Source organism: Athene cunicularia (assembly GCF_003259725.1).
Source record: "Athene cunicularia isolate RWA chromosome 1 unlocalized genomic scaffold, athCun1 chr1_part2, whole genome shotgun sequence".
Classification (NCBI taxonomy): domain Eukaryota; kingdom Metazoa; phylum Chordata; class Aves; order Strigiformes; family Strigidae; genus Athene; species Athene cunicularia.
Window position 1 is genome coordinate 37,319,730 of NW_020799092.1, and position 25,507 is coordinate 37,345,236.

Consider the following 25,507-nt stretch of genomic DNA (forward strand, 5'->3'; position numbering starts at 1 on the left):
TAATTTTATATATATATATATATATATATATATATATACACACACACACATTCATAATGGGGGACTGATGGTTTTGGTTTATTTTGTTTTGGGTTTTTTTGTAAACAAGATCACATTTCCTGAACTTAAGAAAAGTCTGTGTGGAAACCATATATATTCTGCCCTGTTCCCCATCCTTCAGCAGACAGACAGAATTACTCTCTGTCTATGATTTTAAACTGAATTTGTCATCAATGCTGCTGCTCTTGTTTCACTTTTCAACTTTATTGAACAGGATGTGACCTAAATTTAAGAGTGAAACATCTTAACATTGAAAGAGGACATATATTTGAAATAACTTTGTGTTTTTGAGAATAATAATAATAATATAGTCTTAAGCAAAACAAATGGGAAGTGCAAACTATGCTCAGAGAAGAATTTTAATAGAAATCTTGGGGGAGGAGAGAGGAGGTTAGTGGAGAGAAAGTGAGAGGATAAGGACAATCTCTCCTCTCCTCTCCTCTTCCTCCTGGTCTCTTCCTTAAGGGAGAATAGAAGGTAAGTTTGTTTCTATTAGGTTTGACTCCTGAAGTCCTCTCACACAGTTAATCTAAGACCTCTGAGAGGGCACATGTGAGATGTAGATTTCAGCTTCCACCTGAAGTGTTGTGACCTGCATCTCTCTCTAGACAGAACCTAGTTAAGTAGTCTTAAGTACTGTGTTCATATCTTCTGTTTCACACTGCACGAACAAAACAGTGGACACTATTTTTATGAAACAGAGAGTAATTTATAGCTATCTTAACTTCTTGATGTGCGACAATGATCAGACCATCTGTGTGTCCAAATGCTGACATACTGAGTACTTGAATTCTACTCACTCCACCCATTTCATATAATTACTTCAGTGTTCATTGTGACAAAAAGCAAGTATGTGAGAAAGACTCTAGTCTGGTAGTTAGGATTCTCAAAGAACTGAATCATCTGCTTTTAATCCGTGTTTCTATTAACTACTATTCGTTCATGTGGTGAAAAGCAGTATTAAGATCAGAGAGTGAAAGATGTGGATTCTGGAGTACACTCTGACTTGACTGGAGTGGTCTCTTTGGAACTAGGGGACTGAGATATAAAATAGTGGAATATGGGTCAGTAGCATTCTGCTGAATGCCGAAAGCACTGGGATATTGTGTAAAGGAAGGATGCTCCTTCTCTGACTGTTCTGTAAATCTAGTGAGAAAAGGGGAGAAAATGGCCTCCAAAGTTTGTTAATTTCTTTCATACTTTAAATAAGATGACTAATTCAATGTTGAGGGGCAAATTAATTTTTAATGCTTTAACTATGTGAGGGATTCCTGGATCATTGTTTTCTGGAGATCTAAAGTTAACTAATTTTCTGCATATTGTCATATTTCTTGTCAATCCTAAATGCTAATTTCATTGCATTTAGAGTACACCTCTCAGTTGAACTTTATTTAACTTCTTTTGTTGTGAGAAAATTATTTAAATTTTTTCTCAAGGGAATGATAAAACAAAGAAACACAGTTCATAGAATCATAGAATGGTCCGGGTTGAAAAGGAGATCATCTATGTCCAACCTCCGTGTCATGGTCAGGGACACATTCCACTAGACCAGGTTGCTCAAAGCCCCATTCAACTTGGCCTTGAACACTGCCAGGAAGGGGGCAGCGACAACTTCTGTGGGAAACCTGTTCCAGTGCCTCACCAAACCTCACAGTTAAGAAATTCTTCCTTACATCTAATCTAAATACACTCTCTTTCAGTTTAAAACCATTATCCCTTGTCCTATCACTACATGCCTTTTCAGAAAGTACCTCCCCATCTTTCCTGTAGGCCCCCTTTAAGTACTGGAAGGCCACTATAAGGTCTCCCCAGAGCCTTCTCTTCTTCAGGCTGAACAACACCAACTCTCTCAGGCCGTCTTCATAGGGTAGGTGCTCCAGCCCCTAGTTAAATTAATGATTAGTCTTTTCTTCACAAAACTTGGCAGTGAAGTACAGACAGTTAACAGGGATATGTGATCTGAAGTGAATGAAGCCCACTGCTGACTCCTGAAGGATGTGCAAAACTTTTTATTGATTTCAGTATCTGAGTAATTTGAAGATAGCTTGCTGACAGTGCTGAAAATAAAGATATACTGTATTAACAAGCTATCATCCTGTCCAGTCTCTGCCCTATATAATTTCAAAATGATACCTACTCAAAGAACAGAAATTCACTTTCACTTAAAATGAAAGAAGTTCTACATTTCTTCTACAGTGCTTGTTGATATCATTAGCATCACTCTGGCAGTAAGGATGGCGAAGCTAACCTAAACTGGTGCAGATGTTAGTGTTGTGATCATAACTATCAAGGGAAAAGTACATGGCCCTGTATTTAGATCTTGGCAGCCTAAAACCTGTATATATCACTTTCTGTGAAATTAAAGCACAAAGTCCATAATGATAAACTGCCAGACCTTATTTTATAAATTTAAAGTACATTTAACTTATAAGAATGTGGAATTGGTGCTCTAAGGTGACGATTTTTTTTTTTTTCTGCATACGGTGGACTATAAATTACAAATATGTCTTAGACTATGAAGTTGTATATCAACTCCCATTCTTGAAGGAATTATTATTATGTTACCAGCCCCTGCAGATGGAAAGGCCAAAGACTTTGATTTAGTACCACTATCTGTCACAATCATAAATTTAATATAACTAAATCGAGTCTAACCCACATTACATTTTTGACACATACTGTCAAAAGAAAGGAAACTACAAGTTAAAGTCTACTTTCCATCTGCTTCATCTGACAGTGTAAAAAATTACTGTCTGAGCTGAAGTTTGCTGACACAGAAGACACAGAAGAATACAATGTTAGGAGTCTAGAAAAGTTACTGCTTTCTCCAACCTGGCATTTGATAGCAATTGGTTTAAATACATTAGGAAAGCTCTAAAACTTATTCTGACTAGGTATATTTTATGGTGGATACCAGTACTTTTAACCTAATGCTCTCAGTAAATCCCTTTCAAACAATCAAAGAAAGGTATTTTCATCTTTATTTTAAAGAAATATGCCAGAAAAAAAAAAAAACAAACAAGCCAACCCATCTTTTTTTCAGATCCTTTATCAGTACAAATTTATACAATCAAGTTTGTTTTTTGAGTTTTGGAATACACTATAAACCTCTTGTCCTGGTTTTGGCTGGGATAGAGTTAACTTTCTTCCTAGTAGCTGGTGCAGTACTGTGTTTTGAATTTAGGATGAAAATAATGTTGATAACACAGTGTTACTGGGGTAACCATTTTGAGTGATAGAACCCTGCTTTCCTGGAGTGGCTGAACAACTTCCTGTCAATGGAACCTTGTTTTGCCTTGCTTGCACACATTTTTTGCTTTACCTATTAAACTGTCTTTATCTCAGCCCATGAGTTTTCTCACTTTTACTCTCCTGATACTCTCCCCCATCCCACCAGCAAGGAGTGAGTGAGTGTCTGTGTGGTGTGTAGATGCCAGCTGGAGTTAAACCACAACACCTCTACAGAGGAAAAGCTACGGAGACTTTATCAAAATACTTGGAAGTGATAGGTCCTTCTCTTCTGCAATCTGAAATTTCTTAACCTAATGTAATTTAGCAAGCAGACTGTGAAATTCACTGCAGTCTGTTCAACACAGTACAGAGACATTAAATTAACATGTTGTCCTGGTTTTGGCCAGGATAGAGTTAACTTTCCTTGGGCTGAGAGGGAGCACAGCTGAAGCGCTGGGTCCTGATCCATCACTGGAGCATTCCATGTCATGTGACGTCAAAGCTCAGCATATAGGCAGCATGTGCTCTCTCGGGTGAGTTGTTTTGGTTTCAGTTTCTGGATTGGCTGGATGGAGTTCTCTGGTGCAGACGGATCGCTGCTGGGGATGGGCTCTGTACTGGTCACCACTCGGTGAGCCACTACCGCATTTTACCTGTTTTGGACTACTATCATTGCTGTTGATTTTGCTAGTAAATTATTTTTTATTCAACCTACAAATTTCTTCTTTTGTCCCTCCCCTATTTCACTGGGGCGGGGGAAGTAAACAACTGACTATGTTGCAATTTGCTACTGGCTGAGTTCAAACCACAATATTTTTGGCGCCCAACATGGGCATGAAGTTTGCGATAATGGCAGAACGGGTAATAATGATGATTGCTTGGCTCCCTAAGGTTTTATCACCTCATTTGCAATACACATTTTCCATGCTGTTGCTCACAGTCTGTGAGAGTTGGGTTAAGATTTTGCTTTTGCTGTACTATGTGATATTTATCTATGATAGAGTGCTGTCATTGGCCCTGGGGTTATTTACAATTGCGTTTGAGGAATTCAGGAATTTCAGATACCTTTGGATTATCGATATTAACATGGTCATCTTACTGCTAGGAGCTACTGTGTTCCTGCATGTGGTTCAGGTTTTGTTCAGGGTTAAGCAGCTATTTAAGAGTATCCCTTGGAAATTCTACCCCAAGCTCGGAGAATGAGTGAATGGGTGTGTGGAGTAGTATAGGCAGGTGCACAGAACAGTGGACACCTCTGGTGTATTGGAACTTCACTCCTGAACAGGTGCAGAATCCTGGAGAACTAGCAAAATATTTGGAAAATATCTTGTCACCCGGGTAATTCCAGAGAGGCACAGGTCACTGCAACATGCTGGGGCATAGCCCATGGTTACTGAGTGCTATTAAACACTGTTCAGCACCCTCAAGAGGAAGAGAAGGGCTCTGGATCTGTTAACAAAGTGCAAACACTCCAAAGTCCACAACAGAAACTGCAGCCACTACAACCCCAACCACAGGCGCTGCAGCGGAACCAGCGAACCAACCCATGACAGTGTCAGTTGCTCCCATACGTAATAAGAAAACCACAAGAAAATCCCCTCATGGTGTACAGTGTTACGATGAACCAGGACCATCACTAGAACAAGAGGAGGAGGCAGAGTTAGTTATAATCACCTGATCCTTATGTCTGTGTGTGTTGTGAGACATGCAAAAAGATTTCAGCCACCATCCAGGTGAGCAACTCGTTACCCAGCTGCTTTGATGCTGGGATAGCGGTGCCAGTAGCGTGGAACTAGAGGTCAGAGAGGTGAGACAGCTAGGATTCCTACTAGGGAAGGGGGTATTGGCAAAGCCATTGGAAAGGAGACACAAAATCTCATTCTCTGGAGGTGACTTCTGTCAAGTGTGAGGGAGAGGTATCCCTTCAAGGAAGATTTTGTATGTCATCCAAGTAAGTGGACCACTATGGAGAGAGGGATTCAATACTTGGGGGAGCTAGCTGTGCAGGAGGTAGTTTACTATGACCCAGATAATGCACAGCTACCCACAGATAAACTCCAAAGCACCCAGCCCATGTGGAGGAAGTTTGTATGGAATACTCCCTCATCATATGCCAGTGCATTAGAGTAATGGACTGGAGAGATGAAGAGGAACCAACATATGAACCGTCTCGTTGACTACAACAATATGAAGAAAGTCTCTTCTGCGACGGGTGGAGGAAGCAATCAGCCAATTCAATGTGAATGATAGAGCACGCTTCGATTTTATTGAAAGAAATCACACCTTATATAAGCACTCTACAATACTCGCAAATCTATTGGATACATTTAAAAGGTTACATTATAATATCTCAGCCATTGGATACATCTAAAAGGTCACATTATAATATCCCAACCCCTTATGGTATTTCAGGTATGCATAAACCCCTTTCTTCCTTTGAACCTGTTTTTCTCCCAGAGCTGTTTTTCTATCACCCCCAAGGCCATAATGTGTCCCAATTTATCTTTTTGTTCTCACAACAGTCCGTGTTAGCATCACTGAGCCTTGAATCTCCTTCCTTGTTAGCATAACTGTACCCTGGGTTTTTCCTTTGTTTACGTCAGGTGGCTGTGACCAGCTCCTGCAGGGAGCTTTGGCCTTGTTCTACGAGCCATTCTCCAACACTCTCCCTTCCTTATTGTGGCTATGGATAAATTATCTCAAGAATTCCAGCAATTTAAACAGGGCATGTCCTACTCCCCACCTGCATGGACCAGAATCTCAGCTTTTAAGAGCAGTCGTGTCTCTACTAGAGAAAACCAGTATACACCATGGGGGAAGCTGTGGCATTGCCTGCATGACTACAGAGAAGACATGAAGAAATTGGATGGAAAACATACCTACCTCCTAGAAGAGTGGGTATGTGAGTTGAAAGGAGGAACAAGTACAAAAAGGGGTTCTTTTAGGAGAAATGTTGCTCCAGTTCCCAGTAACCAAGTGCCCAAACAGAACAGAAAGGTCAACTTTGTTCACGATCCTAGAGGCCCTGCCTCCAGCTAAGCGGAGTACAGGGACGACCTATGGATTCAATGGCCTGTCAAATCGGACCACCAGCAGCATAAGGCTCTAGTGGACACTGCACCCTAATGACATCAAATCTTCAAGGAGCAAACCCCATTTGTATTTCAGGAGTGACAGGGGGGTCTCAGCAGTTGACTGTATTGGAGGCTGAGGTGAGCCTAAGTGGAAAAGAGTGGGAGAAACACCCCATTGTGAGTGGCTCAGACGCTCCATGCATTCTTGGCATAGATTATCTCAGGAGAGGGTATTTTAAGGACCCGGAAGGGTATCAGTGGGCTTTCAGTATAGCTGCCTTGGAAACAGAAAGAATTAAACAGCTTTCTGTGTTGCCTGGTCTATCAGAGGATCCTTCTGTTGTGGGATTGCTGAGGGTTAAAGAACAACAGGTGTCAACTGCCACTACAACAGTGCACCAATGGCAACACCGCACCAATCGAGACACTGTAATCCCTATCCATAAACTGATTCGTCAGCTAGAGAGCCAAGGAGTCATCAGCAAGAGTGCTCCCCCTTTAACAGACCTATATGGCCAGTGCAAAAGTTGAATGGAGAGAGGAGATTGTCAGTGGACTATCATGGCCTGAATAAGGTCACACCACTGCTGAGTGCTGCTGTGCCAGACATGCTAGAGCTTCAGTATGAACTAGAGTCGAAGGTGGCCAAGTGGTATGCCAGGACTGATATTGCCAGTGCATTTTTCTCCATCCCTCTGGCAGCAGAGTGCAGGACACAGTTTGCTTTTACCTGGAGGGGTGTCCAAGACACCTGGGATTGGCTGCCCCAGGGGTGGAAACACAGCCCCACCATTTGCCATGGACTGGTCCATGCTGCACTGGAACAAGGTGAAGCCCCAGAACCCTTACAGTACATTGATGACATCATTATATGGGGTAATACAGCAGAAGAAGTTTTTGAGAAGGAGGAGAAAATAATCCAAACCCTTCTGAGAGCCAGCTTTGCTATAATTTGTGGCAAGTTCAAGGGACCTGCACAAGAGATCCAGATTTTAGGAGAAAGATGGCAAGATGGATGTTGTCAGATTCCAATAGAGGTGATTAATAAAATAACAGCTATGTCCCCACCAACTAACAGAAAGGAAACGCAAGCTTTCTTGGGTGTTGTGGGTTTCCAGAGACTGCACTGTGGGAGCTATTGACACGCGCACAACCAGTATGATCAAGCAATGCCCCTTTACTGAAGGTAAGCAAGCCCTCTTATAGGTTTCTCCTGTGCACGCGAACAGTACGTGGTACAATCCTTATGACTGGACAGTTAGCTTTGTCCATGCGCTTCAAGCCTTCTCACGATTGGATAATAAGCGCCACACTCAAATGTCTTTCTCCGCCCAACCCATCTCCTGGAGTTGGTTGATGAGTTCTTTGTTGTATGTCCTTGCCAAGGCGTGAACATGTGTAGGATTGCTCACATGTCCATCATCTCCCAACACAACACATTCCAAATTACAGTCAGATTGTAAACTCTCTCTATCGAGTGACTCAGAAAAAGAATGATTTCATATGGGGCCCTGAACAATGACAAGCTTTTGAAAAAATTAAACAGGAAATAGTCTATGCAGAAGCCTTCAGGCCAGTTTGTACAGTACAAGATGTTAAAAATCCGCTCTATACTGCAGCTGGGAAGGATGACCCTACCTGGAGTCTCTGGCAGAGAGCACCAGAGGATATTTGGGGTTGACCCCTGGGGTTTTGAAGTCAGGGAGACAGGGGATCAGAAGACTGCTACACTCCAACTGAAAAGGAGATATTGGAAACATAAGAAGGGGTCCAAGCTCGTTCAGAGGTGATCAGGACTGAAGCACAGCTCCTCCTGGCTCCCCAATTACCAGTGCTGGGCTGAGTGTTCAAAGGGAGTGTCCCCTCTACACACCATGCAACTGATGCCACGTGGAGTAAATGGGTGGCATTAATCACACAACGGGCTCGAATAGGGAGCCCCAGACAGCCAGGAATATTGGAAGTGATCACAAATTGGCCAAAAAGCAAAGATTTTGGAATGGTGCCAGAGGCAGACGTAATACGTGCTGAAGAGGCCTCACCATATAATAAACTACTGGATAACAAGAAGCGATATGCCCTGTTTAACACTGAGTACTGTCGCATTGTGGGAAAACATCAAAGGTGGAAAGCTGCTGTATGGAGCCCCATGCAACAGATCGCTGAAGCTGCTGAAGGAGAAGGTGAATCGAGCCAGTTCACAGAGGTGAAAGCCGTCCAGCTGGCCTTGGATATCACTGAGAGAAAAGTGGCCGGTGCTCTACCTCTGTACTGATTCATGGATGGTGGCAAATCCGCTGCGGGGGGGGTGGGGGGGTGTTACAGCAATGGAAATGGAGCAACTGGCAGCACAGAGGCAAACCCATCTGGGCTGCTGGATTATGACAAGATATTGCTGCTCGAGTAGAGAATCTGTCTGTGAAAGTACCCCATGTAGATGCTCATGTACCCAAGAGCTGGGCCACTGAAGAACATCAGAACAACCAACAGGCAGATCAGGCTGCCAAGATTCAGGTGTCTCAAGTAGATCTGGACGGGCAACATAAGGAGGAACAATTTCTGGCTCGCTGGGCCCATGACTCCTCAGGCCACGACGGAAGAGATGCAACATAGATGGGCTTGTGACCGAGGGGTGGACTTAACCATGGATGTTATTGCACAGGTAATCCATGAATGTGAGACATGTGCTACGATCAAGCAAGCCAAATGGTGAAAGCCTGTTTGGTATGGAGGACGATGGTCAAAGTATAAATATGGGGAGGTCTGGCAGATTGATTATATCACACTCCCACAGACTCAGCAAGGCAAACACCATGTGTTTACAATAGTGGAAGCAGCCACTGGTTGGTTGGAAACTCATGCCGTGCCCCATGCCACTGCCCAGAACACCATTTTAGGCCTTGAGGAGAAAGTCTTATGGCAGCATGGCACGCCAGAAAGGATTGAGTCAGATAATGGGACACATTTCTGAAACAACCTCATAGATGCCTGGGCCAAAGAACATAGCATACATCACATTCCTGACCATGCACCAGCCTCTAGGTGCACTAAGTTATAGTGTAAGTTAACACTTTTTTTGAACACATAACGATAGCATCTGTGAAGAACACTATTTTTATTTAAGATGAGGACAAAGAGTCCAGTCTGATTCAGGGAGAATTATTATAAAATTGTTGCAGAACTGGGAATCCTTTCAGTTCTAAGCATCTGTTTTTTGTTTTAAATATCAGGAAGTACCATCTTCTCCCTGGTACATATTATTATCAATTTTAACAAACTAAGACTGCAGGAAAATCACTAATCTTTTTTTTTTTTTTTTTTTTTTTTTTTCAGAAAATATTTAGGATATGGAAACTACTGGATTAGGGTTTTATTGGGGTTCTGGGTTTTTTGTCCTGGAAGAGTGTCCTGGTTCAACTAGGATAGGGTCAAGTTTTCGTCAGCAAAGAGAAAGGGGGAAGGGATCTTCAGCCGGGTTATTCATACCATGCTGACGTCAGGTCCAGGGGTGGACCCCTTTTACTTTCCCTTTTGGTTTTGGGGGTTGCAACACACGCGGCGGGCTTGTTCCCTGGCCATTTTGCGGTATTTCTCTGTATATCTTTTGTCTTGTTCACTGTTATTGATGTTTATTGTTGTTATCATTGCCACTGCTGCTATTCAGATTGTTTTATCACTCTGTTGTATTAAATTTCTTCTTATTTTAGCCCGGGGTCTGTGCTTAACTTCCAGCCCGACCGGCTGCGGGTGGGGGAAAGGCAACAGCAACGTGCTCTCCGGTCCCGGCAGGGCTTAAACCTGCACAAAGAGAAAAACAGTACAAGGAAAAATCCAAAACCAACAAAATTTTTTTTTTTTTTTTTTTTTTTTTTTTTTTTTTTTTTTTTTTCCTTCATATGAAATGGCTTTCAGGGGAATAAAAAAATCTACTATCAAATCATATTTTTCCTGTTTACTAGTTTACCTGGAAGGGTTTTATGAGTTTCACATTTTTCCTGTTTACTAGTTTACCTGGGAGGGTTTTATGAGTTTCACATTCTGTCAATTATCAAAGGTTATATTATAAAAGCCTTTCGGGAGAACAGTTGAAGAGGAAGTCTTGCTAGAGGAAGGGTGGGGTTTTTTGGGTTTGATTTTCTCCTGTCCATCCTTCCATCAAATTCAGCTGCATCTCCTCAGTTAGTAGTTTCAGATGGCCATGAAAAATTTATTTTCTCCTTGCAAGCAGATGGATCTTGACATGCCGGAGGTATGGTCCTGTGGGAACTTTATGAAATTCGATACTGATAAGTGCAAACTCCTGAACATAAGTGTGAGTAATCCCATGCAAAACGGAAGCTTTGGGACCACCTATCCAGAAAGAAGCTTTACAGAAAAAGACCTATGAGTCCAGGTAGAAAACAAGTAGAATATGAGTCAAAAATCTGCCTCTGTTGCAAAAAGAGCCACAAGAGTGTGAATCCCTGCCCCTAGCAGAGGAGTTGTGAGGCGGGTGGAGGAAGCAAGCAGCTGATTCAGTGTGAATGATAGAGCAAGCTTCGATTTTATTGAAAGAAATCACACCTTATATAAGCACTCTACAATACACTACTCGCAAATCTATTGGATACATTTAAAAGGTCACATTATAATATCCCAACCCCTTAAGGTATTTCAGGTATGCATAAACCCCTTTCTTCCTTTGAACCTGTTTTTCTCCCAGAGCTGTTTTTCTATCACCTCCAAGGCCATAATGTGCCCCAATTTATCTCTTTGTTCTCACAACAGTCCGTGTTAGCATCACTGAGCCTTGAATCTCCTTCCTTGTTAGCATAACTGTACTCTGTTTTTTTTGCTCTGTTTACGTCAGGTGGCTGTGACCAGCTCCTTCAGGGAGCTATGGCCTTATTCTACGAGCCATTCTCCAACAGAGTTGGAACTAAATGATTTTTAAGGTCCCTTCTAACCTGAAAAAAAAAAAAAAAAAAAAAAAAAAAAAAGTCCGAACGGCCTCATGGCCTGCATGGGCAGGAATAAATCCAGCATATTTAAGGACATGATCTTTTCCCTCTTCAACATTTATGAGATCATATTTGCACATATCGTTTGAGTTGTCAAGTAGAAGAAAAGCATTGATGTCCTGGAGTGAGTCCAGCAGAGGAGCAGCATAATAAGGTGGCTCAAGCACATGGCATACCATGAGAGGCTGAGAGCTGTGTTTGTTTAGGCTGAAGAGAGGGCTCAGAGGAGACCTAGAGAGACCCCCAGGTCCGTCTCTGACTGGCAGCTCTCCAGCCACTCCTCCCCAGGCCTGTAGCGCTGCTGGGGGTTGTTGTGGCCCAAGGGCAGCCCCCGGCATTTGGCCTTATGGAAACTCCTCCAGTTGGGCTCAGCCCATGGCTCCAGCCTGTCCAGGTCTCTCTGCAGAGCCTCCCTACCCTCGAGCAGATCAATACTCCCACCCAACTTGGGGTCATCTGCAAACTGAGGGTGCACTCAATCCCATCATCTAGATCATCAATAAAAATGTTAAACTGAGGCCTGGGGGACACCACTCCTGAATGGCTGCCAACTGGATTTAACTCCATTCACCACAACTCTTTGGGCCCGGCCATCCAGACAGTTTTTTACCCAGCAAAGCCTGTGCCCATCCAAGCCATGAGCAGCCAGTTTTGCCAGGAGAATGCTGTGGGAAACGGTGTCAAATGCCTTGCTAAAGTCAATGTAAACAACATCCACAGCCTTTCCCTCATCCAATAATCAGGTCGCCCTGTCATAGAAGGAGATCAGGTTGGTCAGGCAGGACCTGCCTTTCATAAACCCATGCAGATTGGGCCTGATCATCTGATTGTCCATTATATGACTTGTAATGGCACCCGAGATGACCTGCTCCATGACCTTCCCTGGCACCGAGGTCAGACTGACACGTCTGTAGTTTCCTGGATCGTCCTTTCTGCCTCTCTTGTAGATGGGTGTCACATTTGCCACCCTCTAGTCCAATGGGACCTCCCCAGTTAGCCATGACTTCAGGTAAATCATGGACAGCGGCTTGGCAAGAACATCTGCCAACTCCCTCAGCACCCTTGGGTGTAACCCATCCGGTCCCACTGACTTGTGTGCATCCAAGTGGTGTAGCAGGTCTCTGACCACCTCCTCTTCAACTGTGCTGACCTCAGTCTGCTTCCCCTCTCCATCTCCCAGCTCATGAGCTGAGTGTCCAGGGAACAGCCAGTTCCACTGCTAAAGACTGAGGCAAAGTTGGTGTTGAGCACCTCAGCCTTTTCCTCAGCCTTAGTTACCATGTTTCCCTCTGCATCCAGTAAAGGTGGGAGATTTTCTCTAATCCTCCTTTTGCTGTTAGTGAATTTATAGAAACATTTTTTGTTATCCTTAACAGCTGCAGCCAAGTTGAGCTCCAGCTGCACTTCGGCTTTCCTTATGTTCTCCCTGAATAACATCACTACATCTTTATAGTCTTCATGAGAGACCTGCCCCCTCTTCCAAAGGCGATAAATTCTCCTTTTTTCTTGACATCCAGCCACAGGTCCCTGTTTAGCCAGGCCAGTCTCCTTCCCCACCTGTTTGTTTTATGGCACCTGGGAACAGCCTGCTCCTGTGCCTTTAGGACTTCTCTCCTGAATTATGTCCAGCCTTCCTGGACTCCCATCTCCTTCAAGGCAGCCTCCCAAGGGATTTTGTTCATCAGTCTTTTGAACAGGTCAAAGTTTACTCTCTGGAAGTCTAAGGTGGCAGTTTTACTAACCCCTCTCTTTGTTTCTCCAAGGAATGAAAACTCAATCGTCTCATGATCACTGCACCACAGACAGCCTCTAACCTTTACCTCCCCCACAAGCTCTTCCCTGTTCACAAGAAGCAGGTCCAGGGCACCTTTCCTTGTGGGAACTAGGGACCAGAATCCATGGGTGGCCATAGAGGGTGGCCTTGTTGTGTTACTGCGGACTGAGGGGAGTCTCTGCACCTGTATACCTCCTCCTTTCTTCCACTAACCTTGGTTTTCATGCAGATGTTCTCCTCACAACTCTGCCTCACAACTCCCACTCCTCCTCCCAGATTCCCTTGTTAAATATGTTATCACAGAGGGGCAGGCACCGTTGCTAATTGTCCCCACCTTGGTTAGATGCGGGTCCTACTTGGAGCCTGGGGATCTTCAAGAAGCATCTCACAGGGGGCCACTGCTTTTGCCCCCTCCCCAACTATGAAAAACCCTGCCACACTCACAAACCCAGCACATACATATCTTGTAACTAATTTATTTATTTATTTATTTATTTAAAATACTGTTTTTCAAGGGTTTATGTGTGGGTGCGTATGCTGGGTCGTGAACTTTCTGCGTACACTGACAATGTAAAAGTATCATCAGCATTTGGGTTAGAAGATTAATGACGTCTAAATTAATGACGCATTTGGGTTAGAAGACTAACAGCATCTAGATTAACGATGGCTAAATGCAAATAATTTGTGCTTGTTAGGGAAGAAACAGATAAGAAGGGATTCTTTAAAGTAACGAAGCAGAAACTTATCTACCGTCTGTGTGTGGTTAGTAGTCCTTGTCGAAAGCGCTGAGAGGAACTAGTTTTTGAAATGAGCATGCGCAAGAGCAACACACAGATTTGCTGTTATTTTTAGAATGCACAAGAATATATAAGGACTTATTTTTCTAATAAAATTTGGAGCTTGACAGTTAACCATATTGGTGTGTGTCTTGACTCACAGACTCATCCTGCAAAAAGGGTTTCCTGTTACATTTATGTTTTGCATTAATTATTAACTTAATATAAAATTAGATGTTTATAATTTATATTGCTAACCAACTTAGATTCACCTACACGCACTTAGATTCGGATTTCATATTTGGTTGAACTACTGTTATTAAAAGAGAGGGGGAAGAAGAATGTATCAAAGACTACATTATTCCACATAAATCGGGTCATGACTACTTGCCTACTACTTGGTCTGCTTTTCCTAAAATTGTTACTTTCAAAAGAATTTCTATGTTTAATACATGCAACTTTAAGCCACTTCCGTTTTGTTCATATTATTTTTAAGTTACATGCTTGTGTTATTCTCACTGATGGCAAAAATGTGCACAGGTAAATCTAAATGACACATTCTTTAACTAGCAACAATAATGCAATATGATCTTTCTCTGGTATTAATGTTAATATGGTCTCAAAATGCTTACATATTACAGGGGCTACAATATTCTGATTTATGTTTGAAATATAACCTTTTATTGGACTGTGATAGGAATGAAAAAGGGAGGGAGAAATATCACAGGGACACTATTAACCATGTTGTAAAACATAAATAAAATTCTAAATGTGAGAACAAGTTTGATGATTATTTCACCCATTCATTTTATGTTAATGAAATGCATACAGATATCTGCCACTTCTTAAACCTTTGATACTTGTAATATCTAAGATGATATTTCATTTTGTTAGGAGAATAAAAAAAAAAATTTTGAAGATGGTTTTGAACAGCATTTCTCTGCCTTTTAACTACATTCACTCTATTTTATCTAATCGTTTTTCATCAGACAACATTGAAATGGAGTATCAAAGTATATCACACTTTAGGGATAAAATACTATATGTTTATAATGTATTAGAAACAGTGTTCAAAATTTACTTGTTATGAAAGTGTGAGGATTAGTGATGGAAAAGTACTTCTACACCAAATGTGAGAAGAGGTCATGGTTCAGCCTGTTGGTGGGAAAGGAAATAATATTTCTCAGACAAAACTCTCAAGTTAAACATATACATTTTAACTCTGTAATTCTTACAGTATTTGAATTTTGAGACCAGCAAAGCTTCATGCTATTCAGTACCATGGTTGAATGGGATGCACAGACCTTGGTTAAGGAACAGCAAAAATCCTGACTATAATGTTATCACTAGCCCTGACTTCAATCTTAACCTTAAGCCTAGATGACATTGAGGGAGAGGAATCTACCCCACAAAAGAACAGGAGGTGCTTGGAGAGGCCTTTCTCATCCTTGATGTCTGGAGTCTCCCTAAATCTTCTCAAACAATAGGGAAACTTCCCTTTGCAGGACAACTAAATGAAATCCCAAGACTCATTTATTTTTCAATTTCCAACTTGATTTTTAATTCATGTCTGGATGGGGTGCCTGCCAATATATTCAAGGGAGGGAGAAGGTGATCCACAGAATCCATCCAAAGGAAGTCCCTGGGCAAAAAATTTGGTAAAAAGTACTGGGTGAGAAAGAAGGGCTTGAAGGCAAAAGAGAGAACATTATCAAATTCACCTCCTGCTTCATGGAGATTCTTTGGACATCTGTAGGTGCCTTGTTATACGGAGAGCAAAGATTGTGATTAGGGCTGGGGTTGAGAGATGGCTAGAGTAAGACAATGTTGTTTTGTCTGGATTTTTATTTTATTGTTCTTTTTTTTTTTCTTTTTCTTTTTTTTTTTTTTTTTTAAGGTAGAATAACTTGAATTTCTTGGTTCTCATTGTCTTTATTAAGTGGCTACCTGGGGTTTCTACCTGCTCTTCGACATCAGCAATAAATGTATCAGATTGAAGAAGGTCTTCCAGGAAAGGAATCCTCAGTCAACAAGAATCAGCTACAAACTCTTAAAATGAGACAGTGTTGCACAGATACTCATGGACAGAGTGGTAGTTGAAAAGAAAAAAAAAAAAAAAAAGGAAAAAAACACACAGTAGTAATTTGTTGATATCTTCTGCATAGGGTAACACTCATGGAGATTAGAATATCAAACAGGACAACTGCTTATTGTTCAAATGGAAACAAGTATTTTGATTCAATGATTTTGGTGGCAAACCTATTAATCTTTCTTTGTCTTGAACTGTTATTTCTACTCAAGCAAATTATTCCAGAAACTTTGTATTGTTTGATTTATCTCTAGCATACCTGTAAGTTTGTACATGCTTGGTATGTCTACCTACTCTACAGACTGGAAAGATAAGCTCATTTTTAACCTGAATGAGCTACAGTTATCAAAATTATCAATGTTTTAACTGTTATCATGAATGTATGGACTCCATTTGTGGAGAATTGTTCTGAGTTTTTAAAATCTCATTTGGTAATTTATGTATAGGCTGTTAAACTTCTGCAGAATATTTAAAAGTTTTCATGACATCCACTGTACTGATGATTGCTTCTTATCAGGTGCAAATTCAGGCTGACAGTTACTGCAACAGTTACTGAAATATCAGTTTCATCACACAAAGCGTTATAATGTGTTTGATTGATTATAACTATATAACTTGTTTTCTTAAAGCCAAAACTAAATCCAGTAGATGACAGATAGCATTAAATATATGGAGTAAAGAGTCCACGAATTTAGATAGTGCTCTTCTCCCAATTTATTAAAATACAGTTTCTGTGGTACATCTTCTAGTACTTGTTTATATAGTGATAGCAGACAATGGGACAGTACAGCTATTTCTTTAACTGTACCTTTTCTTACTTGTCAGTCATTGTCGTATAAATACAGAACTTCCTTGGAAATTTCATTTGTGCTTTATGTGACAGTTCAAAAAGTTAAAGGAAAGGCTCAACACTGCAGTAGTGTTTGAAATAAGACATGGAGAACTCAGTGTTAATGCTGCTCTGCAGCAACATTATGTTTTTTAAAGTATTTCAGAACATTGCAAAACTGAAGAACAGTGTTTTCACTGTACAATGTATAATGTAAGGTAATTGAACTTGACTCAGGAGCATGTGGGTGAACTAATGTCCATGCAGCTATCTTGATGTCAGGTGGGCAAGAGTGTTCTGAGAACTCTGAAAAACAAACACTTATTGTGACATGGTTCCACCAGAATTGCTTTCTCATAGAGTAAGAACTCAAACACAGAATTACAAGTCTGAGGTCCTGATTTACATGGAACTTTTAATCGGATCTCTTTTACCGCAAGAAGTTTAAAGGATGTACTGAGTGTTTTCATGGTTCAGTGTTACAGGCAGATGTAACATAGTGCTCAGATGAAGGAAACAAGTGATTTAGATTCATAAATCCCCAAAGGAGTGGACAAAGGTGAGACAGGTCTCAAAGTCCAGACATTTATTAACTTCCCACAAGGTACTAATTGGATACATGATAATTGGCTAAGTATGTAACGAGTTGTGGCAAGAAATACAGTATGCCTTGCATTTCTTAATGATAGAGAATGAAAATGGGAAAAAGGAAATTAGAGAGATAGAAAGAATAGAGGAATAAAGATTACCAGTCTGGGTTCCTGCATCGATCCTGCCAGCGAGGCTTCAGGGAGGCATCTGTCTTCTTCACTTAATTTCAACCATTGAACCCCCCTGCCCCTTTTCCCCTCCTCAATTTATACACACTTTCCTTGAGTCTGTCCCCTAGGTCAACCCAGTTACCTATGTATCCCATATATGGGGAGGCCTAAGGTGTTTCATGAGATGATGTAATTAGCGTAATCTTGTTAGTCTTTGTTAGCACGCACTTTAACATGCATCTCATGGATAATGAAGCAAAGATCTTTCACAGGACAGATGACCCTTGATATTTGCCCAGGTGCACCAAAGCAAAACTGTCCTGTCTCCACAGGCTCCCTCCTCCAGCTTCATCCTGTGTTATTTGGGCAGACTTATCAGCTTCGACCTCCACACTATCAACCCCATGACTATAGTTTCATATCCTGCAAGTGTTTAAGACATTCCTTAGCTCAGAGAGCCTCCACTCCCCCCACTATCCTTTATCTCTTTCTCAGGCTGTTTTTCTCAGTCTTTGTTTCTCGCAGGCCTGTTTCTTTTAGGACCAGTTTTTACAAGTCATCTCTCACAGCAGACTGCATTTAAGGGGGGTGGGTGTGGAGGTTGGGAGGGGGTGGGTGTGAGCCTTTCCTTCCTTGATCAATTTGTCCTCAGAATTCCTAGCATGAGATAAAGGAATAAATCTGGTGCGCACAGTGTTTGAAGAGTGCTGTGAGACACACAGAACATAGTGGTAAAGTACTAGAAATTAAACATCTATTATTTAGAGAATAAGTAAAAAACTCAGCCTAAAACAGTTAGTTTACATTAAAAATCAAAACTTCCTAAGAAAACCAAGACAGGACTATATGATATAAGATATCATCAGTTATCAGATACATTATCAGATATGGGGTTTTCATATACGTAAAATTTTTCATGGTTAAATTTTACACATTTCACATCAACTGAAAAAGAGATACAAAAATAGAGCGGTTCAACTGTATTAATCTTTTTCTCCCGCCCAAAAATCTTGCTTTGGCAAGATGAACAAATTTATGTGGCTAAGTAAAACAAAAAACACTTAAGACTTGTTTAGATTCTTAAGAGCGTTGTTAAGGAGGAGCATTCTTAAAGTTCTCTATTGATCAAGAAGATCATTCCATATTACTACATTAAGGATCCAGCGGTTTATGCAGGTGGGATAAGCATATAGCCTAATAAGGGAAAAGGAAGGGACATCTCTGTTAGCTGATATTTTTCAAGTAATTTCATGACATACATTACAAAAACTGGTTCACATGTTCCAGATAATGCCAACAAGAAGAGAAGATTGGAGCCTTTTTGTCCTTGGATTAAAAAAATATGCCTAATTTATTTACATGCACTATTTTAAACTCTAGCCTTCCATCCCACAAAGGACTGGCTTTTTGTTCACTTCAAACTAATCATCTGAATTCATGTATTAGGGGATAATTGAATGGATATTATGTGAGATTTTTCTCTTGGTTAGACGTCTTAAATATTTTAAATATTAACAAGATCTGCACATAATGTAATCATCTCACATATTTCTAGTGTGTTCACTTCCTCCCGTTTTGTTAAGTTCCATCTTATAAAACTAGAAAAAAAAATATGCTCAGGACAGAATGTGAACTTGATTATTATTCTGTAGGAATGTGTAAACACAAATGCAGAATAACTGGAGTAGTAATATATTCATGATTAACAAAACACCTATTTTTTTTTCTTTTAATTATTTTCACAGTAAAGAAAAACAGAAAGAAAAAAAGAAAGGGAAGAAAGGGAATACTTGGACCTGTAAGTATACCATCAGTCAAGTACCGTTGATCACATGTTTTCTGTAACTAAAGTAGTTATTGAAGTATGTATGGTCAGTATATTTTAATATAGTAGCCAAATATTAATCTACAAGCAAATAAACACCACACAGTGATGTTTTCCTACAATAACCATTAATGTATATGTATCTAACCCAATGTATACATAGATATACACACACGTGCTGGTGCTACTGTATCTTTTTTACTTTCACTCACATTTTGCTAATATTCAGACGGAAATTATCTATTGTCCTCACTGGGAGGTATCTTGTCTTTCTTTCATGGAAAGATGAGGAATATTGTCATTTTGACACCTTTTATCATTACTACTTTCTTAATATATTACAATTTAAGTGGATACAGCTTAATAAAGCATAGAAAAAACATGATGTTTGTTAACTGAGTTTGGAAGATTTTCTAGCCTGCGTCTGGTATTAAGTGAACATTATAGAGATTTATTATGAAAAAAAAAAACAAAACACACAACACAAAAAAAACACAATAAAACCCCAAAAAAACAATCCCAAACCCCAAACTATTGACCTTCCATGTTGTATTTATTTTTGTTAATGCAAATCAATTCCAGTGACAGGCCAGCACATTAGGAAAATAAATTTTACCATTAGAAAATTTCTGTCACTTGACTGTCCATACAGTATTAGATACCTTTCTAAAAGTGGTGAATATGTTGCTACGACACCTGATATTCAGAGAGTAGACTCGATTTCTATCATCTATTACAGAAATGGCACTAGTAGGACCAGGGGCAGGTTCTCCACATTTGTTTACAATAAACATGTATCAACACATCTTTGTTGGATCTTCCAAATCAGTCATTCTTGTGGAAAAAATACTTAAAGAAATTATGCTACAAATAACAAGTTTAGGTGTCTCGTCTGGTGTTTTCATTTTCATTTTAGATACTTGATATTGTATAAAAAAAAATCAGTTAAATCAGTTTTATTTTTTACTTGCTAATGATGTTCATTTTTGAAAGCAAACAGCTGGATACTAAAAATCAGAGGAGTGTTCTTCTTGGGAACTTAATAAGTCACTGGAAAGAATTCTCTATGAGATTATTTTTGCAGACTTTCCACAAAGTAATACCCATCATACTGAAGTACTGACAGAATGGTTTAAAATCAAGAAAAATCAGATGAGTTTAACGAACCTTTTTGAAGTTTAAACCTCACTATGGTCCTGGAGCAGAAGATGAAACTTTTAATTTCCTAGTTGTACATGCTGCAAAAGCAGAAAAGTAAAACTAACTTCCCTTCTTTGTGAGATAAAATGTAAAATCATCATTATTTGTCATGAAAGAAATATGATTCATTAGACTTAATATATAGCAAGCGGCTATTTAGATTAACTGTTGGTATTATGAGAATCTGCGTAAATGCAACACTAGTATAGAACTTAAATCAATATGAATTTTGCTTTGGTAAAAACACTGGAATTGTATTTTGCATAAGATGATTGTTATTTTTTTTTAATATAAATGCCATGTCATTGCAAAAAGTTGGGATGCATGTTTCAAACACATTGTAGATTACATTTTAATCACTCTTATTTAACACAAGGGAGTATTACTGTCCTTTGCATTTTAGTATAATTTTACAGTATTCTTGATGATATTAAAGGGAAACATGCATTATAAATTCTCTTTATTACTGAAGAGTCTGGACACTTCTAAACAAATACATAAACCATCCATCTGATAGCTATAAAAGCTTTCCTTACCATTACTGGTTGACTAATTATAGACTGTTCTATGCAAGTCCTGTCAATGGTATTCAAAATGTTTCACTAAATAAACTTGCCACCTGTCAGTTTTGTTATAAGAAATGCTAAACAGACAAGCAGACAATGGTGATTTTCTTATTTTCTTTCTTACTTAAAAAAAAAAAAAAAAAGAAAAGAAAAAAAAAAGTGTTGACAAGTGTCTTCTACAGACTGTATCTTGCTACCAAACTGGAAAGGCTGCATGTCCATGTTGATAAGACCTTTCATGCCAGTCAGACTTCGTATGATTTCCTTTTATCCCAGAACAAGTATGTTCATAAAAGGAATAATAGTTTAAATTCACATCTCACCAGAATAATTTAACTGACATAATTCAAGTAATTATAATTTCCATATATATGAAAACTTGAGTAATTTTTAAATTTCCAGATTCCAACAGCTATAAGGCTTGACAAAAACCATTGACAACACCAAGAAAGAGGAAAAAAAGAGCATAAAATAATAATGAAGTATTGTGTGTTACGCATTCCAAAACGAAAGGTACCTGATAGTTCAACTTAGTCCATATTCATAAAATGTCAAATTAACAAGATGTGTGCTACTATGCTAATGACTTATGATGCCTTGGATTTTCATCACATACTTACACTTATCTTCCATGTCACAAATCAAAAAATACCATGTACTTTCCAAATCTGAAAAAGATTAGATAAATTTCTAGTTTACAGGGAACATAGAACAATAATCAAGTGTCTGTCTAACCTATTGATTTCTCCAATCTGGATGAACCTATTGTTGACCCTAGATTAACAGTCACACTGATGAGCTGTCCTTTTAAATGAAAGTTGATTATGATTGATTGAATAGGTAACCCCATAGCAATTCATTAGACTGATATGTTAAAAAATAGTAAACTAATCATGATGACCTTGAGCTGAATCTTCAATAAATGAAAAATAAGAGTAATCTTTGGTGTTACTTTAAATACAGAAAACAAATGTTCTTGATATTACTAAGACAAAGATAAAACTATAGGAAGATGACAAAGAGATGTGGGTGGTAATAAGAAACAGATATCAGAAATAAAATGCAACTTAAATGTTTATCAAATGATGAATCTGTTCAATGTCTCTTTACCAGAGCTACAGTAGGAACATTGAAATGGTATGTTTTCCTTATGTGTAGATCTCCACATAAATATACACATATATATAGCATCACTCATTTTATTCAACTACTTCAGTGGTTCAATTGTCAGAATAAGGATAGATAGAGCTTTGCAACTTATTCCTAAATCTTTACTAAGTCTTCTAAGTTGCTTCTCTTGCAACATCTATTCATCCTGTTTGGAAATGGATAGTGGCCATTACTGAACACCACACATGAAATTAAGTGTAAAAATTATTATTGAAAGGGCAAAGGGAAATGAGTTAGCAGAAAAATAAACAAAGTTTTTTTCAAAATATCAAAGCTGTATCTCAGAACAGTATTAGATGAGGTTTATATGTAGGCTCAAAATATGTTTTGGACAAAAACAGTAATAAAATATAGATAGGATAGGATAGGATAGGATAGGGTAGGATAGGATAGGATAGGATAGGATAGGATAGGATAGGATAGGATAGGATAGGATAGGATAGGATAGGATAGGATAGGATAGGATAAATTTTCCTAGCAGTATTGATGTAAGTATTGAAGTTAATCTAAATGTATTGATTTAAATTTAACAAATACTGTTGTGATACTTTTAAGCCTTGCCGGGACCGGACATCACATTGCTGTTGTCCCTCCCCCACCCTCAGACACAAGTAGGGCACAAACCCGGGTTAAAATAAGACGAAATTTAATACAACAGTGTAATAAACAATCTGAACAACAACAATAGCGATAATAACAACAAACTGTAATAGCAGTAAACAAGACAAAAGATATAGAGAAATACTGCAAGGATACAGCTAGCCCACGGCGCGTGCTTTCTGCGACCAAAGCCACAAAAAAAAAAAAAAAAAAAGCGCTGTACCTGGCTGGAGATCCGTTCCCACTCTCTGCTGGGGAAACTTAACCCTATCCTAGCTGAACCAAGACAACCGTTTAAATTTAAAGTACAAATTTATGGAACATTACATTATGTAGACACTTACTGTTCTTATCACTCTCAAGTCTTACATGATTTTACATAATTACACTAAAGGCTTTTTTGAGGTCTTTCCATTAATAGATATTCCTCAAGTTATTCTACTGACCCAAACTTTGATTATCATATTCATCCACACTGGATAGTTTCCAGCAACTGTCTTAAATTCTGAAAATTTTGGAATATTTTTAGTGTATCGCAGAGCTATGTTTGAAATAGTGGTCTCTGAGGAAATAGCTCCAAGACTCTGAATGTACCTCTGGATTTCTCCAATATCTTCATAGGACTACATATTCGAAGACAGTCAAGAATTCATGATTTCACTCCTCAGAAAGAAATTGTCAGCTAAAATGAGGGTATCGAGATAACTGGACAGCTATGAACTCCATTTATTTTCTACAGCTGATCTACAACCAGGATGCCCTGTTCTCTTTTTTCCATACAAAATCTTATACAAGTAGAATATGAAGATTTCAACATTTTCGAGTTTGGGTTGGGTGTTTTTTTTTTTTGTTTGTTTTTTTTGTTTTTTTTTTTTTTGTGTGTGTGTGTGTTTCTTTGGTTTTTTAACAACTCATACTTGAGTTACAGCGGTAAGTTTAAAAAAGTTCCATGGATTTCAGGAATCCCAGATGTAGAGTCGACTTCTTCCCAATTACTCCATACTTCTACTGTTGAAAGTGTTGATCTGTACTCTGCACACAACCAGTACATAAATTCAGCACAATTAAAAAGTGAATAGTTGCCTTCATATCTGCAGAGATATAGGTGATTATATGTAACATTTTTGAGATTCAAGAAGAAATGTGTGTATCCTCATTTCAGGCAAATATATTTTCTGATAAAAAGCCTCTTCTTTGCTCCCAGACAAATGATCACATTTTAACACTCAAGGATATTACCATTTGACAGCGATCAGCTCATTGAATGTGTGGAGGATAACTTCCTCACAAAGCTGGTAAGGGAGATGACCAGGGAAGGTGCCCTCCTGGACCTGCTGCTTGTGAACAGGGAAGAGCTTGTGGGGGAGGTAAAGGTTGTAGGCTGTCTAGGGTGCAGTGATCATGAGAATTTTTGATAGATGAGAAACAAAGAGCGGAGTTAGTAAAACTGCCACCTTAGACTTCCGGAGGGCAAACTTTGATGTGTTCAAAAGACTGATGAACAAAATCCCTTGGGAGGCTGCCTTGAAGGAGATGGGAGTCCGGGAAGGCTGGACATACTTCAGGAGAGAAGTCTTAAAGGCACAGGAGCAGGCTGTTCCTGTGTGCCAAAAAACAAACAGGTGGGGAAGGAGACTGGCCTGGCTAAAGAGGGACCTGTGGCTGGATGTCAAGAACAAAAGGGGAATCTATCGCCTTTGGAAGAGGGGGCAGGTCTCTCATGAAGACTATAAAGATGTAGTGATGTTATTCAGAGAAAGCATAAGGAAAGCTGAAGTGCAGCTGGAGCTCAACTTGGCTGCAGCTGTTAAGGATAACAAAAAATGTTTTTATAAATTCACTAACAGCAAAAGGATTCGAGAAAATCTCCCTCCTTTACTGGATGCAGAGGGAAACTGGTAACTAAGGCTGAGGAAAAGGCTGGCGTGCTCAACACTAACTTTGCCTCAGTCTTTAACAGTTGTTCCCTGCTAGTTTAGCAGGCTGTTCCCTGGACACTCAGCTCATGAGCTGGGAGATGGAGAGGGGAAGCAGACTGAGGTCAGCACAGTTGAAGAGGAGGTGGTCAGAGACCTGCTGCACCACTTGGATGCACACAAGTCGGTGGGACCGGATGGGTTACACCCAAGGGTGCTGAGGGAGTTGGCAGATGTGCTCACCCAGCTGCTGTCCATGATTTACCTGAAGTCATGGCTAACTGAGGAGATCTCACTGGGCTGGAGGGTGGCAAATGTGACACCCATCTAGAAGAGAGGCAGAAAGGATCATCCAGGAAACTATAGACCTGTCAGTCTGACTTCGGTGCCAGGGAAGGTCATGGAGCAGGTCATCTCGGGTGCCATTACAAGTCATATAATGGACAACCAGATGATCAGGCCCAGTTGACATGAGTTTATGAAAGGCAGGTCCTGCCTGTCCAACCTGATCTCCTTCTATGACAGGCTGACCTGCTTATTGGATGAGGGAAAGGCTGTGGATGTTGTTTACATTGACTTTAGCAAGGCCTTTGACACCGTTTCCCACAGCATTCTCCTGGTGAAACTGGCTGCTCA